Source organism: Pleurodeles waltl, chromosome 6 (assembly GCF_031143425.1).
Source record: "Pleurodeles waltl isolate 20211129_DDA chromosome 6, aPleWal1.hap1.20221129, whole genome shotgun sequence".
Classification (NCBI taxonomy): domain Eukaryota; kingdom Metazoa; phylum Chordata; class Amphibia; order Caudata; family Salamandridae; genus Pleurodeles; species Pleurodeles waltl.
In genome coordinates this window covers 1,686,115,153-1,686,141,443 of record NC_090445.1, presented here as the reverse complement: position 1 = coordinate 1,686,141,443, position 26,291 = coordinate 1,686,115,153, and the positions used below count along the sequence as shown (strand labels likewise).

General features: G+C 43.6%; 1 protein-coding gene and 1 non-coding gene across 4 annotated transcripts in view; both read left to right on the top strand.

Moving 5' to 3' along the window:
• The first annotated feature begins 16,171 nt into the window (after positions 1-16,171).
• GOLGA1 (golgin A1) overlaps positions 16,172-26,291 on the top strand; it is a 234,675-nt gene continuing 224,555 nt past the window's right edge. For all 3 annotated transcript variants that reach the window (XM_069241738.1, XM_069241739.1, XM_069241737.1), the window contains exon 1: positions 16,172-16,281. The gene's annotated coding sequence lies outside the window, so the exon portion shown is untranslated. The remainder of the gene's footprint in view (positions 16,282-26,291) is intronic.
• On the top strand, positions 19,455-19,549 carry LOC138302278 (Z30 small nucleolar RNA). Its single transcript, XR_011205367.1, has one exon. It is a non-coding gene; the product is annotated as a Z30 small nucleolar RNA (small nucleolar RNA).

Here is a 26,291-nt window from a genome sequence, read left to right as displayed (position 1 = left end):
AATGCTAAGTATCCTGGGTCAGGGCATGATGCCTTTGTCCTGAGGAATAGCAGCATCCCAAATGTGATTTGCCAACTACAGAGGCACAGGGTGTGGCTAATAGGTGAGCCATGGTTCCCACCCAGTATATGTTGGTGTATGGGTATGCTGTGAGCCATAGGATAGTGTGTGGCTAAATGTTGTCCCTCAATATTTGCACATGACTCTGGTTACCCCAACCTATCATGGCTGCTGACCCCGGCGAGGAATGCCAGGACAAGGGCAGAAGAACGTTATAATGAAGCACATGGGCGAACCAGAAGGATAATTGAAAGGACCTTTGGCCTCCTGAAGGCCAGGTTCCGGTGCCTCCATCTAACACTGTGCCACTCACCAAAGAAGGTCTGCCAGATAGTGGTGGCATGCTGCATGTTACATAACCTTGCCCTCAGACGCCATGTCCCATTGCTGCAGGAGGAGGAGGCTGGAGATGCCCGTGTGCCAGCAGTGGACCCTGTGGCCAGTGAGGATGAGGAGGCAGAGGATGAGGACAACAGAACATCTGTGATCCAACAATACTTCCAATGACACACAGGTAGGACAGCGTTACTTCACATTTCAATTACATTTGTTTGAATTTGTGCGGCAATGGCATGCTGATATTTCCCACTTCTATGCCCTCTTACTGTTCCCTCTGGCAATTCATTTTGCAGATGTTGGTGACCTCACATATACTCCTGGTGTGATCACTGCAGCCAGCTACAGGTCATTAATCTATGCTCATTTTCTGTACAGTTGATTTGCAATGTTTGTACCTGGTTCAATGCATACATATTTGATATGTATGACATACTCCAAACTTCTTTTTTTCCAAGGGTGTTTATTGAAGTGCTAAAATATGGAGGGGCAAGTGCAATGGGATGGGGCAATGATGGAGGAAAGTCTAGGGTATTGTTCCAGTCTGTTTGTAGCACAGGTGCATTGTCCAAGGGGACATAGAAAGGAGAGCAATGGCAGTTCAAGGTGGACAGGGTGACAGGGTGGGAAACAAGGGTGACAATCAGGAGAGTCTCATTTCCTGGTGGTGGCCTTGGCAAGTGTTTCTGGTTTCTGTCTGGATCGCTGGGAACGTTTGCGGGGTGGTTCACCTTCTGCAGGGGGAGGGGTGGTGGTGGCCTGTGAGTCCTGTGGCGGGCCTCCTGGCCACTAGCGGCAGTGGAAGTGGAAGGCTGTTCAGATGTCTGGCTAGTGGCAGGGGCCCGCTGGTGTGAGACTGCCTCCCTCATAATATTGGCCATGTCTACCAGCACCCCTCCTATGGAGATCAGGGTGTTGTTGATGGCCTGTAAGTTCTCCCTGATCCCCTGGTACTGTACCTCCTGCAGCCACCTGTTCTCTTGCACATTGTCCAGGATCTGGCCCATCGTGTCCTGGGGATGTTGGTAGGCTCCCAGGATCTCTGCAAGTGCCTTTTGGAGAGTCGATTCCCTGGGCCTGTCGTCCCCCTGCCATTCACAGCACTCCTCTCAGTTTCCCTGTTGGCCTGTGTCTCTGTCCCCTGAACCGTGTGCCCACTGCCACTGACCCCAGGTCCCTGATTGTCTTGGGTATGAGGTGTGACCTGGGGTCCCTGTAGAGGTGGACACACTTCTGATTGACGTGTCCTGGGGACAGAGGTATGGGTACGCTGGGTGGGTACTGTGGTGGTGTTTCCTGATGGGGGAGGCTCTGTGTGGTGTGTGACTGGGCCTGGGTAAGCGGCTGTCCAGGGGTCCTTGATGAGCCAGGTAGGTCATCCAGATCCTGAAGACCAGAGTTGCTGTCATCACTGGGGGCCTCTTCAGTTGGGGGACTGGATATTGCTGGCACCTCCTCTCCGCTGACATTGGCTGGGATACCTGTGGGGATGCAAATGATGTGTTATGGTTTCTGTGTCTGACATATTGTGCATCCGTGGCTTGCCCTCTTTGGTTGGATTTTCCCTGGCAACTTTCACTGGTGTACGTTGGTGTATAGTGGGATAGTTAATTCTCTATAGTGTGCATGCTTTAGTGATGAGTGTCCATGCAGGGCTGTGAGTGGTTTCCATGTATTGGTACAGCATGGGATGAGTGAGATGTGATGGTGGGGTGTATGGGAAGTGGTGGAGTGATGGGAGTGAGGGTGAGGGTGGGGGTATGTGATGGCATGCAGGTAGGGGGGTAGTAGTAGTAGAGAGTTGACCTACCAGAGTCCAATCCTCCTCTGACTCCGGCCAGTCCCTCAGGATGCAATATTGCCAAGACTTGCTCCTCCCATGCTGTTAGGTGTAGGGGAGGAGGTGGGGGTCCACCGCCAGTCATGTGGATAGCGAGCTGGTGTCTTGCTGCAATGGAACGTACCTTCCCCAATAGGTCGTTCCACCTCTTCCTGATGTCATCCCTAATTCTTGGGTGCTGTCCCACGGCGTTGACCCTGTCCACGATTCTACACCATAGCTCCATCTTCCTAGCTATCGATATCTGCTGCACCTGTGCTCCAAATAACTGTGGCTCTACCCCGATAATTTCCACCACCATGACCCTTAGCTCCTCCTCTGTGAAACGGGGATGACTTTGTGGTGCCATGGGTGTTGTGTGAGGTGTGTTGGTGAGGGTGTGTTGGGGTGTGTGATGTGGGGTGCGTGAGTGGTGTATAGGTGGGTATAGTGCATGGCTGTAGTTGTGTCAGTGGTCTTGATGTCTCTCTGCTGGCAATGGATTGAAATGGTAAAAGGCTGTGGGTAATGTGGGTGGGTGTTTTATAGTGGTGTGGGTGTGGTATGTGTATGGGTGTCAGGTGTGTGTTGTTTGAATAGTTCAATGTGGTGTTGTTTTGTTTGCGTGTGTCCAATTTGAGCGCAACGGTATGTACCGCCAATGGTTTACCGCCGTTGAATGTCCACTGTGGTGATTCATGGGTCATAATGTGATGGGCGTTGTTCTGTTGGCGTAACGGTGTGGGTTTTGATACCGCCTCTTTATCACTGACCTTTGTGCTGGCGGATTTGTGTATGTGGCTGAATACTGACAGATTGGTGTGTGTGTGTCATAGTATGGTGAACGGATATCCGCCACGGTAAGTTGGCGGCAGTCAGCGTGGCAGTAAGTGGGATTTAGCGCCAATGTCATAATGAGGGCCAAAGTGTTAACCTTTGATGTCAGAGGTAATTCTTTGAGGGAGAGATTGGAGCTTGTGTGGCAGGCATCAAAATTTTTTGGCAATTTTACAAAACTCTGAATCAGGTTTCTGCATGCAAGAATTTGGAGGTGGGACACAAGCATTGAAATCGGTAGTCTCCCGTCTGAATAGGGAGGGTTGGCATGTATGTCAAGGGAAAGGCAGGTATTATTAGAGAGCCACTGCCCCGGGGAACAGACTGGCCACAGTCCAGCCGCTCTGACCATTGTCCATATTGACCAGTCTGTAGAACGAGTTGTGCTTCTATTGGGAGGTGCAGCAGTGCAACACTGTGTATCAGGCTGGTACACTGCGTAGGGGGGGGGGTTCAGGTGCATGCTGGTATCTTTTTAGGTCTGGAACTCCAATCCCTTCTTTTTCATTCAGTAACATAAGGGCCTCCCATTTAAGATAGAGGCTTCTGCCTCCTCAAATCAGTCTAATCAGTAATAATTTGGGGCTATTGAGGAAATGCTAACAAAGAAGAATAGGGATATTATTAAATAAATGTAAGAATTTTGGGGGTATCATTTTAACCAGAGCAACTCTGCCAGCCATTGGCAGCATTAACATTATCCATCTCTCTATCTGACTGCTTAGTTTTTCCAGGGCAGGAAACCAACAGTTTATGTTTATTAACAAATTAACAGATTCCTTGCACCAACACAGGTGATTTTCAGTGGTCTGTCCCATTGTCATTTCTGCAAGTAGGAACATCTCTGATTTTCCCCAATTCATTTGTATTCCGATAACCTGCCATATCTTACCATCTTCCTTATAATGGCCACTAAAGTAGCCTCTGTCTTTTTTCACAAAAAGCATAATATTGTCAGCATATAGTGACAATAGTACACGCTTAGTTAGGAAGGCATTTCTTGCTTGTACATGCCTCTCTCTCAGCCATGTAGGCCAAAAAGGATTGGTGAAAAGGGACACCCTCGTAGCATGCCCTTATAAAACGTCAATGGTTGTGAAGTGTACCCCATGACATGTACTCGAGCCGAGGACTCAGTTTAGTTGAGGTTAAAGAGCCACACAATCGTAGAGCTTATCCTGATTTTGCGTAATACAGCAAACAGAAAGACCACTCGAGGGACTTAAAAGCTCTCTCAGTGGCAAGAAACACCTAGAGCAGTGGTTCCCAACCTGTGGTCCGGGGACCCCCGGGGGTCCGCGAAGCCTCCGCGGGGGGTCCGCGACTGCTCATAAAATTAAATAATAATAATAGATGAGGTCCCCAGCTTTCAGTAATGACTCAGTGGGGGTCCCCAGATTCCAATAATGATACAGTGGGGGTCCCCGGTTTCCAGTAATGATAAAGTAGGGGTCCACAGAAGTCAAAAGGTTGGGAACCACTGACCTGGAGACCATCAATACTTGACAGGATCTGGTGTGCAAATTTGAACAGTGTGTGCAAATTGTTGAGAGTCACCCTATGGTAACACCGGGTTCTTCATCAATGGATTCAGCCACTTAGCAATCATTCACTCGAGGATCTTACTATCTATATTCATCAATGGTAATAGCGTATAGGATTTACAGTCTTTCTCATCTTCTTCTGGCTTGAGCATCACCATGATAACCTCCTTTCTCATTGTGGATGGTAGACTGTCCTGTTCCTAGGCTTCCCAATATAAATCAGAAACAGCAAATCTTGGTGACAGCAGTTCTTTTAATTTCTTGTAGAACTCCGCTTTGAGTAAGTAGGACCCCAGGGCCTCCACCTCCCCCCACTCCACCATCGTTCCCTCAATGACATCTATAATCTTCTTTACTCCTATGAGTTCCTGAAGGTAGGATCGAATACACCCGCCAAGCAAGTGCTATTTCATCTACATATTTCTCAATGTGTGAGAGGTCCGCATTTGCGCAGAGCGCATATATGCTCTTGTAGTACATTTTAAATTCCTATAATATAACTGTTTCCATCTACCTATTTGGTGAGCAAACAAAACTTTGCTGATTTTGACATTATTTCGAGGAAAAAATCTATCTTGGAGTAACTATCTTGCAAAGTCAGAGCATAAATTTCCAGATTTTTAGGCCACCTCTTTTTCCACAGCACCCAGGTGAGCCTGACAAGTGGATTACAACATCTGCATATTCAACATTAGATTATCAAAAATAAAATTATTATGTATTGCAAAGTTTAGAAGGCTCTTAAAAACAATAATAACCAGTTGTAATTTGAGAAGACAAGTAAACAGTCCTCATAAATGTCACTAATGGAAAGCCATTCTCCATTTTGCAAAAAGAGATGTAAAGAGGTAGGATGTTGAAAGAGTCTAAGGCCCATATCTAACTCAAAATGATGGAGCGCAACGCTGCGCCAAAATTGGCAGCGCCGCGCTCCGTCATTTTCACAATGCAGGGATGAATGTATTTAATTAAATATGGCACACGCCTGTTTTGTCCCCTGCGCCGGCGCTAAACTGAGCTGCCTAGCGCCAACGCAGAAATCCTTGCACCATCGTGCCACCTTGTAAATACAGCGCAGTGCTTGGAGCCACAGGAGCGTCATGAAAAGTGACACTGTGGTGGCACTAGGGGCTCATAAATATGCCTCTAAGTTTTATTAGTCTCAACATCCATTATGAAGTTTACTCATGCATGGTCCTTGATTTCACTTTTCTTTCTCTGGCTTCAAAGTGACAGGATTTATGAGATAAACATGCTGGCTACTGGAAGTGTGCTAGAGGAAGGCTGTAGAATCTAATTTCTTTATAGTACAGAACAAAATTTAAATGCCTATAAATTAACTCCAGTTATTTCAGAATATATCAGAATTAGCAAGCACAAATGAAGCACACATTTTAGTAATTCTGAAGTGTGTGCTGGAAAAAAATACTTTAAGAAAATCAAACACACTAGTTGATGCCATTTCTACACTTTATTGTTTGTGCGCGGTATACTTTTATCAGTAAAACGGTATGTCTGTTCAGATGTAATGGTCTTTTCAATTAAAGATGTGTGGTTTGAAATGGCAGTGCGCTACCACACCATGCATACTCCGCTCTACGCCACTCCACTCTGCACCACTCCATGCCGCTGCACTCTACTCTGCACCACTTCACACTACAACATTCTCCGCATTCCACTCCACACTGTTGCTGCACTCTACTCTGCACCACTTCATTCTACGCCACTTCCCTCTACGGCTCTGTACTCTGTAGCACTCCACTCTATGACACTCTACTCTGCAACACTGCACACTGTGCCACAGCACTCTATACAAACGCACTATACTCTGTAGCGCTCCACTCTATGACACTCTACTCTGCAACACTGCACACTGTGCAACTGTACTCCATGCCAATGCACTCTACTCTGTAGCACTCCACTGTGCCACTGCACTCCATACCAATGCACTCTACTCTGTAACACTCCACTCTATGACACTCTACTCTGCAACGCTGCACACTGTGCCACTGTACTCTATACCAATGCACTCTACTCTGTAGCACTCCATTTTATTCCACAGCACTCTATGACACTCTACTCTGCAACACTGCACACTGTGCCACTGCACAATGCACTCTACTCTGTAGCACTCCACTCTATGACACTCTACACTGCAACACTGCACACCGTGCCACAATGCACTCTACTCTGTAGCACTCCATTTTATGCCACAGCACTCCATGGCACTCTACTCTGCAACACTGCAAACTGCGCCACTGCACTCTATACAAATGCACTCTTCTCTGTAGCACTCCACTCTACTCTGCAACACTGGGCACTGTACTCTATACCAATGCACTCTACTCTGTAACACTCCACTCTATGACACTCTACTCTGCAACACTGCACACTGTGCCACTGTACTCTATACCAATGCACTCTACTCTGTAGCATTCCATTTTATGCCACAGCACTCCATGACACTCTACTCTGCAACACTGCACACTGTGCCACTGCACTCTATACAAATGCACTCTACTCTGTAGCACTCCATTTTATGCCACAGCATTCTATGACACTCTACTCTGCAACACTGCACACAGTGCCACTGCACTCTATACCAATGCACTCTACTCTGTAGCACTCCACTCTATGACACTCTACTCTGCAACACTGCACACTGTGCCACTGCACAATGCACTCTACTCTGTAGCACTCCACTCTATGACACTCTACTCTGCAACACTGCACACGGTGCCACTGCACTCCATACCAATGCACTCTACTCTGTAGCACACCACTCTATGACACTCTACACTGCAACACTGCACACCGTGCCACTGTACTCTATACCAATGCACTCTACTCAATAGCACTCCATTTTATGCCACAGCACTCCAAGACACTCTACTCTGCAACACTGCAAACTGCACCACTGCACTCTATACAAATGCACTCTACTCTGTAGCACTCCACTCTATGACACTCTACTCTGCAACACTGCACACTGTGCCACTGTACTCTAAACCAATGCACTCTACTCTGTAGCATTCCATTTTATGCCACAGCACTCCATGACACTCTACTCTGCAACACTGCACACTGTGCCACTGCACTCTATTCAAATGCACTCTACTCTGTAGCACTCCATTTTATGCCACAGCATTCTATGACACTCTACTCTGCAACACTGCACACTGTGCCACTGCACTCTATACCAATGCACTCTACTCTGTAGCACTCCACTCTATGACACTCTACTCTACAACACTGCACGCTGTGCCACTGCACTCTATCCCAATGCACTCTACTCTGTAGCACTCCACTCTGTGACACTCAACTCTGCAACACTGCACACTGTGCTACTGTACTCTATACCATTGCACTCTACTCTGTAGCACTCCATTTTATGCCACAGCACTCCACGACACTCTACTCTGCAACACTGCACACTGTGCCACTGCACTCTATACAAATGCACTCTACTCTGTAGCACTCCATTTTATGCCACAGCATTCTATGACACTCTACTCTGCAACACTGCACACAGTGCCACTGCACTCTATACCAATGCACTCTACTCTGTAGCACTCCACTCTATGACACTCTACTCTGCAACACTGCACACTGTGCCACTGCACAATGCACTCTACTCTGTAGCACTCCACTCTATGACACTCTACTCTGCAACACTGCACACGGTGCCACTGCACTCCATACCAATGCACTCTACTCTGTAGCACACCACTCTATGACACTCTACACTGCAACACTGCACACCGTGCCACTGTACTCTATACCAATGCACTCTACTCAATAGCACTCCATTTTATGCCACAGCACTCCAAGACACTCTACTCTGCAACACTGCAAACTGCACCACTGCACTCTATACAAATGCACTCTACTCTGTAGCACTCCACTCTATGACACTCTACTCTGCAACACTGCACACTGTGCCACTGTACTCTAAACCAATGCACTCTACTCTGTAGCATTCCATTTTATGCCACAGCACTCCATGACACTCTACTCTGCAACACTGCACACTGTGCCACTGCACTCTATTCAAATGCACTCTACTCTGTAGCACTCCATTTTATGCCACAGCATTCTATGACACTCTACTCTGCAACACTGCACACTGTGCCACTGCACTCTATACCAATGCACTCTACTCTGTAGCACTCCACTCTATGACACTCTACAACACTGCACACTGTGCCACTGCACTCTATCCCAATGCACTCTACTCTGTAGCACTCCACTCTGTGACACTCTACTCTGCAACACTGCACACTGTGCTACTGTACTCTATACCAATGCACTCTACTCTGTAGCACTCCATTTTATGCCACAGCACTCCACGACACTCTACTCTGCAACACTGCACACTGTGCCACTGCACTCTATACAATTGCACTCTTCTCTGTAGCACTCCACTCTATGACACTCTACTCTGCAACACTGTGCCACTGCACTCTATAGCAATGCACTCTACTCTGTAGCACTCCATTTTATGCCACAGCACTCCATGACACTCTACTCTGCAACACTGCACACTGTGCCACTGCACTCTATACAAACACACTCTACTCTGTAGCACTCCACTGTGCCACTGCACTCTATACCAATGCACTCTACTCTGTAACACTCCACTCTACGACACTCTACTCTGCAACACTGCACACTGTGCCACTGCACTCTATACCAATGCACTCTACTCTGTAGCACTCCATTTTATGCCACAGCACTACACGACACTCTACTCTGCAACACTGCACACTGTGCCACTGCACTCCACACAAATGCACTCTACTCTGTAGCACTCCATTTTATGCCACAGCATTATATGACACTCTACTCTGCAAAACTGCACACTGTGCTACTGCACTCTATACCAATGCACTCTACTCTGTAGCACTCCATTTTATGCCACAGCATTATATGACACTCTACTCTGCAACACTGCACACTGTGCCACTGCACTCTATACAAACGCACTCTACTCTGCAACACTGCACACTGTGCCACTGCACTCTATACCAATGCACTCTACTCTGTAGCACTCCACTCTATGACACTCTACTCTGCAACACTGCACACTGTGCCACTGCATCCTATACCAATGCACTCTACTCTGTAGCACTCCATTTTATGCCACAGCACTCCATGACACTCTACTCTGCAACATTGCACACTGTGCACTGCATTCTATACCAGTGTACTCTACTCTGTAGCACTCCACTCTATGACACTCTACTCTGCAACACTGCACACTGTGCCACAGCGCTCTATACCAATGCACTCTACTCTGTAGCACTCCATTTTATGCCACAGCACTCCATGACACTCTACTCTGCAACATTGCACACTGTGCCACTGCACTCTATACCAATGCACTCTACTCTGTAGCACTCCATTTTATGCCACAGCATTCTATGACACTCTACTCTGCAACACTGCACACTGTGGCACTGCACTCTATACCAATGCACTCTACTCTGTAGCACTCCACTCTATGACACTCTACTCTGCAACACTGCTATACCAATGCACTCTACTCTGTAGCACTCCATTTTATGCCACAGCACTCCATGACACTCTACTCTACAACACTGCACACTGTGCCACTGCACTCTATACAAACACACTCTACTCTGTAGAAGTCCACTCCATGACACTCTACTCTGCAACACTGCACACTGTGCACTGCACTCTATACCAATGCACTCTACAGCACTCCACTCTATGACATTCTACTCTGCAACACTGCGCACTGTGCCACTGCACTCTATACCAATGCACTCTACTCTGTAGCACTCCATTTTATGCCACAGCATTCTATGACACTCCACTCTGCAACACTGCACACTGTGCCACTGCACTCTATACAAACACACTCTATTCTGTAGCACTTCACTCTATGACACTCTACTCTGCAACACTTCACACTGTGCACTGCACTCTATACCAATGCACTCTACTCTGTAGCACTCCACTCTATGACACTCTATTCTGCAACACTGCACACTGTGCCACTGCACTCTATACCAATGCACTCTACTCTGTAGCACTTTATTTTATACCACAGCATTCTACGACACTCCACTCTGCAACACTGCATACTGTTCCAATGCACTCTATACAAATGCAATCTACTCTGTAGCACTCCATTTTATGCTAGTGCACTGTATCCCCTGTGTGAACTGTATTGAAAATATAAATATGGCAACCACTGTCGCAGCACAGCTGCTGTGTAGAGTTCAGGGTAAATTAGAGGCAAGGAACATGGATGGGGTTCTTAGTGCTTCCCTTTAAACAATTTGTGAGAGCTCTGTGAAGAATCAAGGTCAGGCAACGAGCATGATGGCATAAGAGTCAGCCTATCGTGTTCCTGGGGATGGTGGAGGCTGTGGATGTCTCACTACAGGGTGGGCTCTTGCAACAACATCCATTGTCCTGCAGGACGCTGGTTAGTAGACTGCCTACCTGACGTTTTTCTGTTTTGAAGATCACTGGCACAGCTAATGAAAGACACAGCAATAAACACCTGAGCGGTAAGTCTCTTCAGGATTTCCCCTTCAGAGCAACAGAATTACAGTTTTATATAGAGTAGTGCAATTTAGACTCCCTCCTTTACACGTCACCATTATACAATTATACATTTATATTCAACATTATATTCAATGTGTGCCTTAATCATATTAACATGTGTGAAGCATTTAAACAGGTTAATGAATTATAATCACTGCAGAAACTGGAGCTTTATACATGCATACACTAATGTTCAGCTTAAAATGCTGACATGTATTCATTATTTATGTTTTACATTTACACTTCCACGTTGTGTGTGCATATGTAAGCATGCTTTCTTTTATTCATGTTTTGCATTTATTTTGAAAGTTACGTGTGCACCTATTACCATAAATTTGAAATGCACACCAAATGCTTAAAGTTAGCCTTACTACAGGCCTCTTCTTGAAATATAGCATGTTCTTTTCTTTGCAGGAGAATTCTCATGATATTCATTAGATAGAGAAAGGAGTATTATCTATATTAGATGACTGATAGTGGGGCTTGAGAAGAGAAAACTTGGCAAGAAGCGTGGATGATGCCTTCTATTCATCACGTACCAGGAACAGGAAATGTTAAATGTTGCAGTAACTGTCTAAGTTTCAATGGGATAGGAAACCAAGGTGATGTTGCAAATGCACAGCACGATTAATGAGTTGATTGGTTCCTGGTGGTGTGGGAGAAGCTACAAACGTTGCTGAAACCTATGTTGTTTTAACTTATGTTCACACAGTTAGTAGTTAGAACAGGTTTCTCTAGTCCTCAAGGGGTTCCCTTTATTCTTCAAAGTATGAAGCTTTATGCTAAACACATTCCTTTTTCTTGAGGACTTCTACTGAAGTCTTCGCTATGCTGACACCTTGCTGAGTATCCTGAGACCCTTTCCAAACTCATCCTAATTCCCTTATTAGAGGTATGATTAGATGACCTTATAGTTATTCTATGTTTAGTAGAGAGAAACTGAGTTTCTTTATAGAACACCTATTTCTTATTCTCATGTTTTTGTATTGCTGTGGCGGTTACTGTTCTGTATCTTATTTTGCTTTGTCTAAACTTATTGAGATATTTCAGCTTGCCTGCTGTATCTTTTGAATATATTCCTGGAATGTCTATATACTGTACTGATCAATAATTTGCAATAGATCCTTGTAACTACAGTCTCTGATTCCTGGTTCTTATTGTGGAGTCACATTGGCTTCACAAGTCTGCAATGTATTATTGATGTTGACTCCCTTTGAATGCTTCATGTCAACTTATAGAGGTCCATATGACCAATGGGGAAAATCTTTGGCGACTTGACTGAGAGATTGCAGTTTACTTCCCTATGCAGTCTCAATGTTTGTTTACGTGCTTTCTTTTCAAGGGGTATGATCTTATTTCTAAATGCCCACTTTATTTACTAATCTGTAATTAGTGACACATATGGGCTTTTTGTATATGAAGCACATTTCTGTTATGCAGTTGCCATTCCTTGTGATGTTATCATTATTCCAATTAGTTGTTTTGAAATATAGGCATTCACACATCTTTTGGAACAAAGAATATTGGCAAGTAGGTGTCTCCGGAAAGTACAGGACACTAGTGAACCTGGTGTGAAAAGAGGGGTGAACTTTAATATATCTGTTATATTTGATGGGACTGATTATGTAGTTGTTAAAGTGATTGCATTAATTGTCCTGTCATTAATTGTCCTGAATAACTGGCACACAAATGTTCTGATGTGGTTTACATAGACATCTAAAACTAATTAAATGTGTTATAAAAAAATAAGAAAGTACAAGGCACACAAAGACTTTTCCCAAATACCAGAATGATACAGTTAGAATAAAGTTCTAATTGTAAATCATCTACTCTGCAAATATTTGGAGTAAAAGTCTTTCCTTGAAATTCCAGGGGGGAGTTTTGAAATACAGGCACTTCCATGAAATGTGGACAAGAGTTTTCACAGCTCTGCATTAGTAAATAACAACATTTCAAACCTGTTTTGAAATATTGGAGAATTTCAAAATGTCCTCGCATATTCCAGAACTGAAGTTGGAATAGTACATAACCACCAATGCTTAATTTTGGAAGGGGTGGAATTGTATTTGTCACAAGTATATTGGATTTAAGATAAGTAAATTCTATGTCAGGACTGTAGGCGAGGATTATGCATATCTTTCTTCACCTTTATTATAACAGCCAGTTCAAAGTTCAACATTAAACGTAAAAAACTACAACACCCATGAGTCCATCACATCTCCATGGTAACCAGTAACCAATCCATCACTCTCCGATCGTTCATATATATCCTCCATTGCCAAAGTCCTTCCTCTTTCTTCACTGCTCACGGCGGTTAAGTCACTTTTGCCTAACTGCCTCATTGTGCTTTTGAGTGCTTGTCAGTGTGCTTATACGTGGTCTTTGATTGCCTTCTTTCCTGCTGAAATACTGTTCCAGCACCAGACGATCGCGTGGAAAGCTTCTCTATGAGCCTGAGCACAGATTCGTCACACGGTGACATGTCGGGTCCACCAGAGGGCACTCTCACACGTCGCTGTGGTGATCCTGAGCGCATCTTCAGCGATTCGAGTCACCATGGGCACTCGATCGCGGTTCAACGCACTGCAAGGGACAGAGCCTGTGGCTCAATAGCAGTCCCTCCAACCCCCGCGAGACACCGTACAAACGGTAAGCAGAACCCCTGCTGGGGCCCATAGCGCGGACAGCGGTAAGCGTGCGCGAAGGCCTTTGGCCTTTTTTTCTGACAAGAACGCTGGGGCTGCCCTTAAGATTAAATCAGGGTGTTTTTGCCTGTCATCAGTGCCCACTGTGTCCCCTCTGGTATTAGAATGCAGTCCCTTCAGGACCACGATATTTTTCCCCACCCGGTCCCCAGGGAAAGGGCCTTCACAATGCCTTCCCCAGAGATGGATTCCTTACTGTCTCAGGCCATAGCCAAAGCCCTGGCCCTTCTAAAGGACAGCGTGGCCAGATTGGCCATCTCAGCCTCATGCCGTGGTGGATTTCAGGAATCGTTGGGAAGACAGCAGACTTTCAAAGGAGGCTGAGAAATTCATACGCCAGGCCTGGGCACCGGGAACTTGTAAGAGATATAGGTCCGCCTAGCACCGCTGGGTTTGTTAGTGTGTGGAGAGACTTCTCAATACCATGGGGTCCCAGATTACAGATATCATAATTTTTCTGGCACGGTTGGCAGAATCTGGGTTATTTTATTGTTCGATCAATTCTTTCAGATCAGCTATATTGGCAGGGCACCCCCATTGAACAATCGCCCGGTAGGAGAACATCCTTGGGTGTGCAAGTTGCTTAAGGGTATCAGGGTTTCAAACCCCCCAGAACCCAGATATTCAGAACTTTGGGATGTCAGTGTGGTTTTGCAACTTTTGTCCTCTTGGCAAGATAATCAATATCCCTCCAGGAAAGAGTTATCAGCAAAGTTTGCCGTGTTACTCTGCCTTGTATCATGTAAGAGATGTGAGGGCCCTCGACACAGCGGCTCGGACTTTCTCACCTGAGGGTGTGATTTTCACAGTTTCCAAAGGACTAAATGTAATACCAGGTCGGTAACATACCCAGCTTTTGAACAGGCCCCCAAGCTGTGTGTAGTCAGATGCTTGAAGGCGTATGAGATGACAGCTGAACAGAGACCTCCTGGGGAGAGACAATTGTTGATCTATATAAAGAAACCTTTTAAGGCAGTATCATCCCAATCCATTGCTAGGTGGGTGAAATGGATTGTGATAGAAGCGGGACTTAACATGAAAGTGTTTGGGGCACATTCTGCTAGGGGTGCCATGGCATCCAAAGCCATCCAAGTAGGTGGAAGGTTAGAAGATATCATGAATGCCGCTGATTAGTCATCTGAATCCACTTTCAAAAAGTTTTATTTTAAACCCATTCATAAGGCGTCCTCGCTGGTGGTGAATAAGCTTTAAACATGCATAACATCCTCTCCTCCGGTCCTGACATAGAATGAGAATTTTTTTAGCTATTGAGAAGGAATGTTTCAATTCTATTAAGGACACTGAAGCGAGGATCATCCCTCCCGCCACAAGGAATGTGTCTCCCACCCGGAGGAGTGTTGGAGTCAGAAACGTTACTGAGGTGGTATTGATGTTCTTACAGTATAAATATGATAATTCTTGTGGTTTACTCAACATTATTGACTAGTATAGATATTAATGTCTTTAACAATTGGTGGAAATAGACTGGCTAATTATTAAGGAATGTCTATTCTTTTAGGAAAGAGACTTGGTCACTTCTCATATATGTTACATTGTTTCCTAGGAACTGATGCATCCACAACTTGAGAATGCCTTAAATTCTAATTGCTGTGAAGTCCAGGAAAAACTATGGCAATGGAGGATGAATGATCGGAGAAGGAATGGATTGGTTACTGGTTACCATAGAGATGTGATGGACTCATGGACGTAGTTTTTTAGTGTAATGTTGAACTTTGAACTGGTGAAAAAAGATATACATAATCATCGCCTCCGTGTACTTAATATAATTTAAACTTTCCTTCTCCATAGCTAGGAAATGTATCATTAGCCTTTTCACCGTCCACAAAACCTCTGCCAAGCCTTGTAAGTCACCTGATAGCAGGCGTTCTTAGTAAATCCCTAAAACAGTTATTATTCTAGTGCCATGATTTGAGTATAGTTTGATTTAAAAAATAGTAATTCAGATAAGGATGTTTAACTTATATCATGTAACCACTTTCTTGAACCTTAAAGTAAATCATGATACTTCCGTTGTGACCGGGGTCATCGGAGGTTCGTTAGGAAGCTCCATGCTCCATATTACTACGGTTAAACAGCACCGTTACAAAATGGCGGCCGCGTTCTCACGCCGCAGAAAAACAACCCGCCTCGCTTTAGTCTGCCTTTCATTACGAAAGTTCTCAATGGGTCGGACATGACTGCGCAGGCGTGAGAATCAGCTGGGGGTTCTTGCTCAGCTGACACGGCTATCCTCCAATGGGGATGAAGATTCTAGCCCCCTTTCCTTCCCTGAGCCAATGGCGTGCTCGCTGCGCGGTGCCGGCGGCGCTGCCGGTGACGTCAGCAGCCACATCCACCGAGAGACACTGGGAGAAGTTGAGGGGACGGGAGCCGGAGGCCGGTGAGTGTCACCGGGGGGAGGGTGGGCGCGGAGAACAAAGGGGACCGGAGGCGGAGAGTGTTCACACCTTCTGACTGTGGGAGCCCTCCGGCTTGGAGGCGGAGGGATGGTCTTCAGCCGCCGTATGGAGAGTTGTAAATGATACCCTGCTTCGAACCGGGAGTTAATTCGGTAAATTCCCCCCCCCCCCCCGGCCCCTCTTGAGATAAAGATTATCATCACTCTCCCCCCTCCAGGGATAGTGACATTGTGCCAGCTTGCCGTCTTCCTTTATTTCAGGAAGGCATACTCTCTCCCTGCCTCTAAAATGGGACCTACATTTATTCCCTTAACTTTACAGACACAACACGGTTCGATTTCTCAACAGTGATACAACCCACCATAAAATGATTGGCGTTAGTGGTGCTGGTCTTGTTTATTCTCCACGTTTCGCTTCCTCTGCCGTTCACCAGGAGCACTTGCTGTTTTTCTGGTGTTGTGTTTCTGTGGTTCTGTTTTGCGTGCAACATATGGCACCTGTGTACTGCATGCTGTGAGCTGACTCTGGCGTGGTGAGTTCATGGTATGGGTCAGAGTTTGTCCTGGGTGCCATAGAGAGCTCTGGGGCTAAGGCTGAAGTCCTTTCACTATCAGATTCTCACAGTGCCTGTAGGTGGGTCACAAGGTGTTCGGTCAGAACACATACTTCTTCTTTCCATGTCTGGCTGCAGAGCGATGGGCACGTTTTTGGCAATTGCAATTACTAGTCTATTGGAAAGTTCGTGAAGGAGGCGTACACAGCTGTTTAAATATCAACAAAGCTGAAAACGATTAGTTTACATGCCAAAGGGAATGGTGAAGGGGAAGTGAAATGAGGAAGCACGGGGGGGAGGATATGTTAGACATAGATTTACAGTGATTTCAGGCAGAGATTCGAGAATAAAAGGTGTAAGTGATTAAAGTAGCCAAGAGGCTGCAGTGGAAAAGGCTACAAATCGGAAAATAGGAATGCTCGACACATTTAGGATACAACCGCTCTCCCTTCACAGACATTTTTTAATGTTCAATTCGGAGCCTCGTGATAGCAAGTGATTCAGTCCTGCAAATACAATTATTCACATCAGTTCATTTGAATTATTCTCATCAATATCGTTGTTAGTGGTTTGCCTGTTATTGAATAATACCCATTTCAGAGAACCTCCCCAACACACACACTTTTTTCACCGCACTTAAATCTCTGGGCTTTTAGTGTCATTCTTTTCGGTTTCTTGTTAGTTTTAAGCAGCTTCAATGTATGGAAGCTTAGGTCTGTTGTAGGGTGTAGTGCAATAGCACATGTCTGTTGTAAATATCACCTAAATCGAAAAGCTTGTGTCTATTGCTTGCGTTTTTCTTGTATTTTTTTTTAGGGGTAACTTTTTTATTGTCTGGCTTTGATCCTCCATGCAGCTGTTTCGAGTGTGTTGGGTAAGGGTTTTCTTTGAAGCAGGTGGTCTCCTTTAGGGACGTTTGCTCAGCTGTAAGCAAGATTTTCCCGGGGCATTAGTGGGACAGGTATGGGCCAAGAAGCATAAGTGGGCTGTAAATAGGGTGATCCACAGCTCTCTGGTGCTGTTGAACAGAATGGTCTTCGTTGCTAGTAGAGATTGAGAAGAGGGAAGAATCTATTAGGATGCACTGGCTAGAGCTGCAGTTGAGAGGAGAGGGGCATACAACACTGCTGGATAGAGGGGAGTAGGCACTGCACGTATCATTCTCAGCCTGGATAATCATTATATCTCACTGTATTCGTTATTCCCATTAATGCGCTCACTGTTAATTAAGGGTCTTATGTAGCAACAAAATGAAAGCCATTTGAAGTGTGCTAGATATGATGGAGTATGTGCCAAGTAAATGACAGATAAAAATCGAGGCGCACCTTTCAATCACAAGTTCATGTGTTGACTGTTTTGGGCATTATGTTAATTAAATCACTTATTGTTTATTATTTGCAAATAGTGCAACAATGAAAGATGGGAAATAAGACAAAAACGCATAAACACAGACCATTTGCTGTTACCGGCACACATCAGGGAAAAAAGCAGAGGAGAAAATAGTTTTTCTGTTGGGGTGGTGAGCAAAAACATATACTGTCGATGCATGGGTAATACAAACCGAGGCACAAATACTGACTACGAAAGTCATATGGGTTTGACTATAGGTGTGTCCCCCCGCCTGTTTCTGTGAGGTATGAGATATGACAAAAGGGTTAAGAATGACCTTCCTACGTGTGTGTTACACCTGCTTTCTCACTGCCATACAGTGTTATCACTAACAATCGCACTAAAACAATGTTTGACGATATTTGTGTGTATGCGTTCAATATGACACGTTGATCAGTTCACATAATATCTGCATGTGAGTACACAATATGTACATTGTACTGAATGGTTGCCACCAAATGAAAAACAAATTGCATACATCCAATTATCCTGTTTGTCCTGTATGCCATTTGTGTCTTGATACAGGCATCAAAAAGTGCCGTCATAGGAAAACCAGGCAAGTAGGCCTGGCGTTAATGTTCAGTGTTATATGTTGTTTCTCTTACCCTGATTGGGACCAAATATTAAATAGAGTTTCATCACAGGGCATCTACATAGTGGTCCTCATGTAAACTCTGGACCGATAGTGGCCGAACCAAGGAGGACTGAAACATGTTGATTAAGTAAGGTGTAATAAATCGTTACACTTTATTCTGAAACTGAGAGAGTAGGGTATAATATATTGTTACAAATTGTTCGAACACCCCAAGAATTGCAGTTTTTTTAACCATACCAGAGGTACCAGAATAAAGGGATAGCTTTGTGACTTAATGGTATTTTTACTTTATCATTACTGTACACCTCGTCTAGAATTATATATCAGAATGCTACCTGGAATATTGTTTGAGTCCATCCTGGTTTATAGGGACTAGGGTGAGTTCGATGATGATGCATGACACTAGTAGGGTGTGTAAGGGTCAACAGCAACAACGCTGGGTTGCGTAGACCAGGATAAACACCTGGTCAGTGATTTAAGAATCTTTTTGTAGGATACCTTGTAGGTGATAACTATAGAACAAGGGGAAGTATCCTATATTCTCTAAAAATCTCTCACCCCTTCCCACAATAGTTCAAGATCTGGTTTTATTGTTTGGGAGGTGGACATGTGCCTTGAAGCAATGATGAGTTGGATATGCCTGACCTGGTATTGCTGGTTACTTAACTATGCTTTGACCAGGATGTGAGCAATCAATCTTCTCTCTGAGCTGAAATGGATTACGTTGTCTCCCAGAGTTGCAACACTGTTTACCAATGCTAGCTCATCTTCTTGTTAATTGTGAAGCGTTCTGTCTTTTGTGCCGGTGTATAACCCCCACTGTCTGAAGGGTAAAGCGTGAGAATGTATGGCTTATGTTTCTCTTTGCCAGACATCTTCAAACAGCCTCTAAAGGGCTTTCTTTTGTAATGGGTCATCAGCTTCCAGGAGCGTATTCTCGGTACCTATATCGTGTACATTTCCATTTTGCACTTATATTTGATAGATCAGTTTTAACATTTAATTTTTAACCTCTCCCCAACCCCAAAAGATCCCCAAAGATCATTGGCCAGTCTTGCTTTTACAGTTTAGCAGTTCTGCGATTTCAGTAGCTCGTTCCCATCTTGTGGGCACGCTTCTGACCTTATTTTTCAGAAGCCTTTTCTGTGTGAAACCATCTACTGCTTTTCAAATAGGGTTGTTTTGTAATTTTCCGTGTAAAGACAAGTATTAGCAAATGCAACACATCTGGTTTGTATTTATGCCTGCAATACACACCTTTGCCGCATGGTGCTGACATTATTACTGGCATGTAGGAGTGTTCAACTACTTTGTCGCTATAAAACCTTAATGTTAAGTCAGTAGCAGAGTGTGTTTCGTACTGTAATATTCATACATAACTCATACAACTATGTAGGGTGCTGAAGCTCTTGCTTAAATAGGTACCACACTACACCATGTAGGATGTGAGGTTGGAAGTGTGTTGTCTTTGTTTTGATCCTCTTTGGAAGTGTGCCATGACCAATGAGGTATGGTTATTGCGTTATGGAACACAGCGGTTAGCAGTGTGATAGATAAAGAAGCGAGAGAAGCATGCAGTTTATGCTTTTCAGTAAGCTAGCAGCTCTGCAGGCCCTCCATGGTATTTCTTATGATCATAGCCACTTAGCTGGTTACTGTAGTGAACTGGTATGGACTTTGTAAAAATCATCCCATATCTGATTGTCATTGTGAGATGTCAAGAAGCAATCATACTATGTAGCTTGTTGGAACCTGTAGTGGTTGATTAAATTAGCGTCCCCCATTGACCAGCAGTATGTGGTAGATCTCGTCAGTTAATTTATGCCTGTTCAGTTGGTAATGGGTGGTTTATGCTGTGGACTGCAACAGTACTGAGTGGTGAACGTGACCCATATCTGTTTTCTTTCTCATGTAAGTGTAAGAGTGTCTAGCAGTTTAAGGAAATTATTATGTAGCCTGCTTGAACTACGGAATTGTGAATACTATGGTGTTAACATTGGTGTGTGGGACAGGAGGGGCATGTATTGTATTGTAATTGCATCCATATAGCACTTACTACCCCGATGAGGTGTTGCAGCGCTTTGTCAGCAGCATGCTGTTCCGTAACCCAAGTTAGGTTTTTTATTTGTGGTTATTGGCATTTTCTTTGTGCTCTTAAGGAAACTATTCTGTTAATTTCTCCATTTTTTTTTTTATGTAGTAGATAAAATAATAGGAGTTAGGTGTGATCTTTCATGGAGACGGAGTTAGTGAATTCATGCTAAGGTTGGCGGTATTAATAGATGAGACATATTTAGGTATTTCTAGGTTGCAGTGGTATGACTTTTAAAATGGAGGTTGTGATCTTTGAAATGAGGTGTGGGCAATTTGCAGCTTTACAATGTAGGGATTAAGGGAAAAATGCATCTGAGGCCAGGGACAAGTAACAGTCTGGGATATGCAAGTGTCCTTTATGATAATTGATGACATTTGCTCTTGGAAAGCACCAAAAACTCCCTATTGTACAATATTCATTGACCATGCTAAGAGACAGGCTGTTTTCTCTTTGATTCACATGCTATCTTAGCCCTTTGCCACATATTGATTATGATATATTTGATGATATCTGCATTCAGGTGTTAAGCAGGTGCTAATAAGGTGAAACAGGCTAGACAGCATTGCTATTGTTAACATAATATAGAGTAATGATACTTTCTCAGAATGTGCCAACCTCTGCTGCACAATCTGCCATTTCTTGATACATAATTTAGTCTTGGTGTTAATTACTGCCCCTTGATATTTGGTGCCGATATTTGATGGGACTTGGTAATCTCACACCCAGTTGTTCTTTTTAGGGGTGATTCCAGTCTGTTGGAATGAGTTGCACTGAGACCAGCTGCTTAGCTGATAGCTGGCTTAGTAAAAAGGAGCATACGTGAAATGTGAAGTCGCAAATCTTTCGTGGTAAATGGGTTGATTTTTAGAGAAGTGGTGCTGATTTTGCATCTGTTGGACACCGTTTTAAAGTAACGATCGTGCACTAATTGACAGGTAGCAGTCTAGAGCTAGTGATCAGAAAGACCACCACCTTTGTGGAATCACACACCCACCTCCCCACATACTATGACAGACTTGATACATCTTGGTGCATTAGGGACCTTGCTCCATGAAAAGGTGGCTATAAATACCCTGGCACTAAAATAAAGGTCAGACCTGGACTGCCTGCAGGTAGATAGGAACAGAGCCTTGGCTAGGAGTGAGACTTGGAAAAATGGCGGACGTTATGTGAAATCTAAAAAGAGGAGGCAAACGACCCATATAGACTGATCTTGTCCATTTGCTTTGCTCTGGATCTACATGAGATTGATCAAATTATGTGCTTTTCCTTAGAAGCTTGTTTAAATTAATTGATATTTTTTTTTCAGTAAGCTGACAACATGTAAAATTATCAATTATCAGTATAATGTTCACAATTTAGTTGAACGTATTTTGTGGTTCTTAAGCCCCCAAAAAGCAGCAGCTTTGTGCTGAGACAGTAACTGCTAGATGAGTGCTGTGCCCACTCTGCTGCTGAACAATATTGTCACTCAGGAGCCAGCAAGGCTGCAGCACTTCCTGTTTACTAGCCACACTGTAGCCATTTAAACTTTATCTTTACTAGCATTGTGATGCCCCATCGCTGGCCTTCAGTGATAGAAAAACACCTTAAAGGGCAAATTGTGTATACCTATGGAAAGCTGAAGGGAATAAACATGTATTGCTGAGTGTATAAATGAAAAAGAACTGTAATATGATTAAACACATTGCAGTTTAATATCATACTCGTATCGAAAGTCAGCCCCAGCACCAAAAACGTATCAGAAAGACAGACATACTTCAAATAACCATGTCAGAAATTACATCCTGATTAGTGTCAAGTTGCCTCCCTCTGCCCAGGGGGACTGGGAGACTTTAACATGTGCTCTGTGGCCAAAATATTGACACGTGCAGGTTTGGTCAACTGTTGCAAGACAAAGGCCTCCTATGTACACCCCTCCATTGGGATAAACCATAATCCGCACTCTGTGTGTTGGAAATTATAGGGTGCATAAAGTTAGCATTTCTCTACTGTACAAATACCCATAGTGTAAAAAAAAGTTTAACCCTCTGATACAGTAGATTTTCCATTGCCTTATTTAAAATTACCTGTGTGTGTGTGTGTGTATATATATATATATATATATATATATATATTACATATAATATGGAGAGAGAGATGGTGTTAAAACCGGTGTAAAGTTCCTTACCTGATACAGCAGCATCACACTTTTCAAATAATAAGGAAAGAACAGGTTTTGTTTGTACGTGGCACAGAAGCAGGCGGCCTCCGTTGGCAGTAGGTTTGGCTCGTTCTGATTTGTTTGTCTAAGGCAGTACTAAACAGAGCAGTCAGGCATGCTCTGCGAACTTACTCCTTGATTATTTTATTAGTACTTTTCATGTATTTATCTTTTAAGAATTGATGTTGGTGGTTCACATTATTTTCCAGCTTCTCCTTTTTATAGGGGAGAAACTCGAGGTGATTTAAATATGGCTAAGAATTGATTAAGGGTAGAAATAAGTCTGTGTTTAGGAGGTGTTAGATACACCTTAAAGTGATATGAACTTTAGATCACAGTATTAATTTCTGTTTATGTGGGGGACGAGTGAAGCTAAGAGTAGGGCATTCGTTCTTGAGTGCTTTTTTTACACAGTTTCTCATCTTACCCCAATTTTGGCGTAATATGTCCATAAAACACATCCTATTTACTTTGTACCCTACAACATACAGGATGGAGAAGTGGGGGTACTTCTTTCATATTTATTTAGTGTATCTATGATCTTTTTTTGCTTCCACAACAAACTGGTGGTTATTTTAATATTCATAGATGTGCATGGAGACTTGGAGAAATTCATGTTTGTAAATTGATAAAAAAATGAAACCAGTGTCTTGGTGTCTTTCATTACATGCATTGACGGATGGGCTCCAGAAGTCCAGATAATGATTGGTAATAGATGGCTGAAGGAGCTGGGTATTGATTTTATTATTTAGCAGGCTAAGTTTTTTTTCAGCAGATTGCAATGCGAAACAAACCATATTCTGTAAAACAATTGGTGGGTTGTAATCGTTGGGATGTGTGGAGCTGACTCAGATCCAGTTTCGGTAGCCTGGAGTGCATGTAACACGAGCAAATGATTCTGCTGTAACATTGTGTGATAATATGTTTTGGGAACTCTGTTTTGAATTTGACATTTTCTGCATCCACTGTGTACTGGTAGAAGTGTTTATTTCCTGACTCACTAAGTAGTTTTACTTGTGCTTTTTCAAGACAGTAACATCTACAGATAATATTAGTTTAAGAGTTCATTTAAAGCCTTTCTCTGAAGCACTGTCTATGTTGTGTGATCAGTTTGCCTTCAAATTTTGCTTGTGTGTGTGTGACATGATGGTCCAGTGGCTGAGGTGATGGCTGTGGAATGGCGGGCCCACTGCCTGCTGTTGCAAAATATATGCTTAGTTTAGCATTTTCCATATTTTATTAAATTGTTTCGTCATGGCACTGTCTCCAGGCACAGTTGGACAGAGGAGAGATGGTGAAAGTTTATAGTTCTAGCTGAGTCGGCTAAGGAACTGTTGAAACGGGTCTTTCTTGAAGGATAGAAAAGTAGCAAAAGCCCTAGGTTTTTGAGCGTTAACTGACCCCCGAGTACGGGGGTTCACAGCAAAGTAGTAGTTTCCCCATCAAGTGAATTGCGACCTGTTTCTACTGTGCAAAATGCAATGTATCCATAGTTTACTTTTTAAAATTCTCATGATATTAACCATTGGTGTATACGTTTACAAGAGTCAAAAGTGGATCAGTTATGATTCCAGTCATTAATTGAACTACAAAGATTGCTGTAAGCTGGCTTTACTTATGTAATGGTTCAGTGCGAAAGGCAAACTTGCACACGTTTTAAAATATTTGTATTCCATTTGTACTTCTATCCCCTATTTTTCCTTTCTTTGCCTGGAGGGATTACCACATGGCCGGAGTTCAAATTTATTCATTTTAATACTTTGTTGTTTCTGTACCAGAACTTTTACTTCATGTGTGGTTCTACCAGACTCAGTAGGAACTTAATTTACTTTATGTAGATTTATCTTACTAGAAGAGTGATGAGCATGTGATCATTACTCAGAGGTCTTTTTTTTTAAAGGCTTTCTTGAAGCTGGAGAGGGCTGAGTTGGTGTTATGAAAGCTAACATCATGCACTGGCAACCAGAAGATTAAAGCATTTGTTCTTGTATCTGATAGTATTTTTGAATGTTTTGTTAGAGGTAGTAAGTTGAGTTTTCTGTCTATCTATTTATCTTTTGTATATCACAAACATGACCCTTGGGGGTATCGAAGTGCTTTGCAGGTGAAAACATTCACCAACAAAATTGAGAACAGTGCAGAATGTGGTATCTCCCAAAAGAGGGAAGAGACCACTACAAGGACTCAGCCTCCAAATCAATATAGAAGCACATAAGTGAATAATTTACATGGGGGTAGGCAGTGTTCCCAGTTGGGGGTCCGACAAGTAACGTTCGTGAACTCTGGTGCAGAAATTTGTCAGCAGTTTAACTTCCTTTTTAAACGATGCAGTTGAGGGGATCAGTCTGATTTTAGGGGGCAAGGAGATCCAAATTATTGGGGCAATACCCGAGAACGCTTTGTTGTAAGTTTTCTTTTGGTAGAATTTCTGTGGTTTCAGCAATAAGGTGCTGGTGCTTCTAGAGAACCTGCATTGGCTCAGTAGCGCCCGTTTTTTGCAAGGTACTTCAGGGTGTTGAAGTGTAGGGCTTTATGGGTCATGCAGGCAATTCGTAATTGAATCCTTGCTTCATATGGGAGCCTGTTTAGGGATTGCAAGTCGGGAGTGACCTAGTTGTTTCTTTTCGATCCTGTGATAAGCCTTGCAGTTGAATTAAGAGATGCCCTTAGTGGAGCCAATTTAGATCTAGGTAGGCCACAGAGGGTTGCACTTCCATAGCAGGGGTGTGGAATTCCTATAGCCCAACGCCCAGGACATATTGTTTGGGATCAAGGACACATGTTTTCATGTTTATTTTGTCTGTGGGACAAGTCGGCGTAACCCCTTGCAACACAAACTCTTTGGCTGCCAGTTTACAGGGAAGGGAACGGTCTACAGTTGAGTTAATATTTGTGTGCTATGTTAATGCTCTTCGAACTTGTATTTATTGTTCATCGATGCAAAGTCTTTATTATTAGGAGGAACGCTCTAAATAAACGTTTTAAGGTCATACTACTGACAGTCGTTCCTCTTAAAATTTTTTTTAAAAAAACAGTGTACACACGTTTGAAAAGTTTAACAATGTGTAGGCCTTGTATAGAGCTCCCAGAATGCTCTCTGAGTAGATGCAAGTGTTCAGAAGCTTGTAAGCAAGATTTATCATTCTTTGCTTTCAA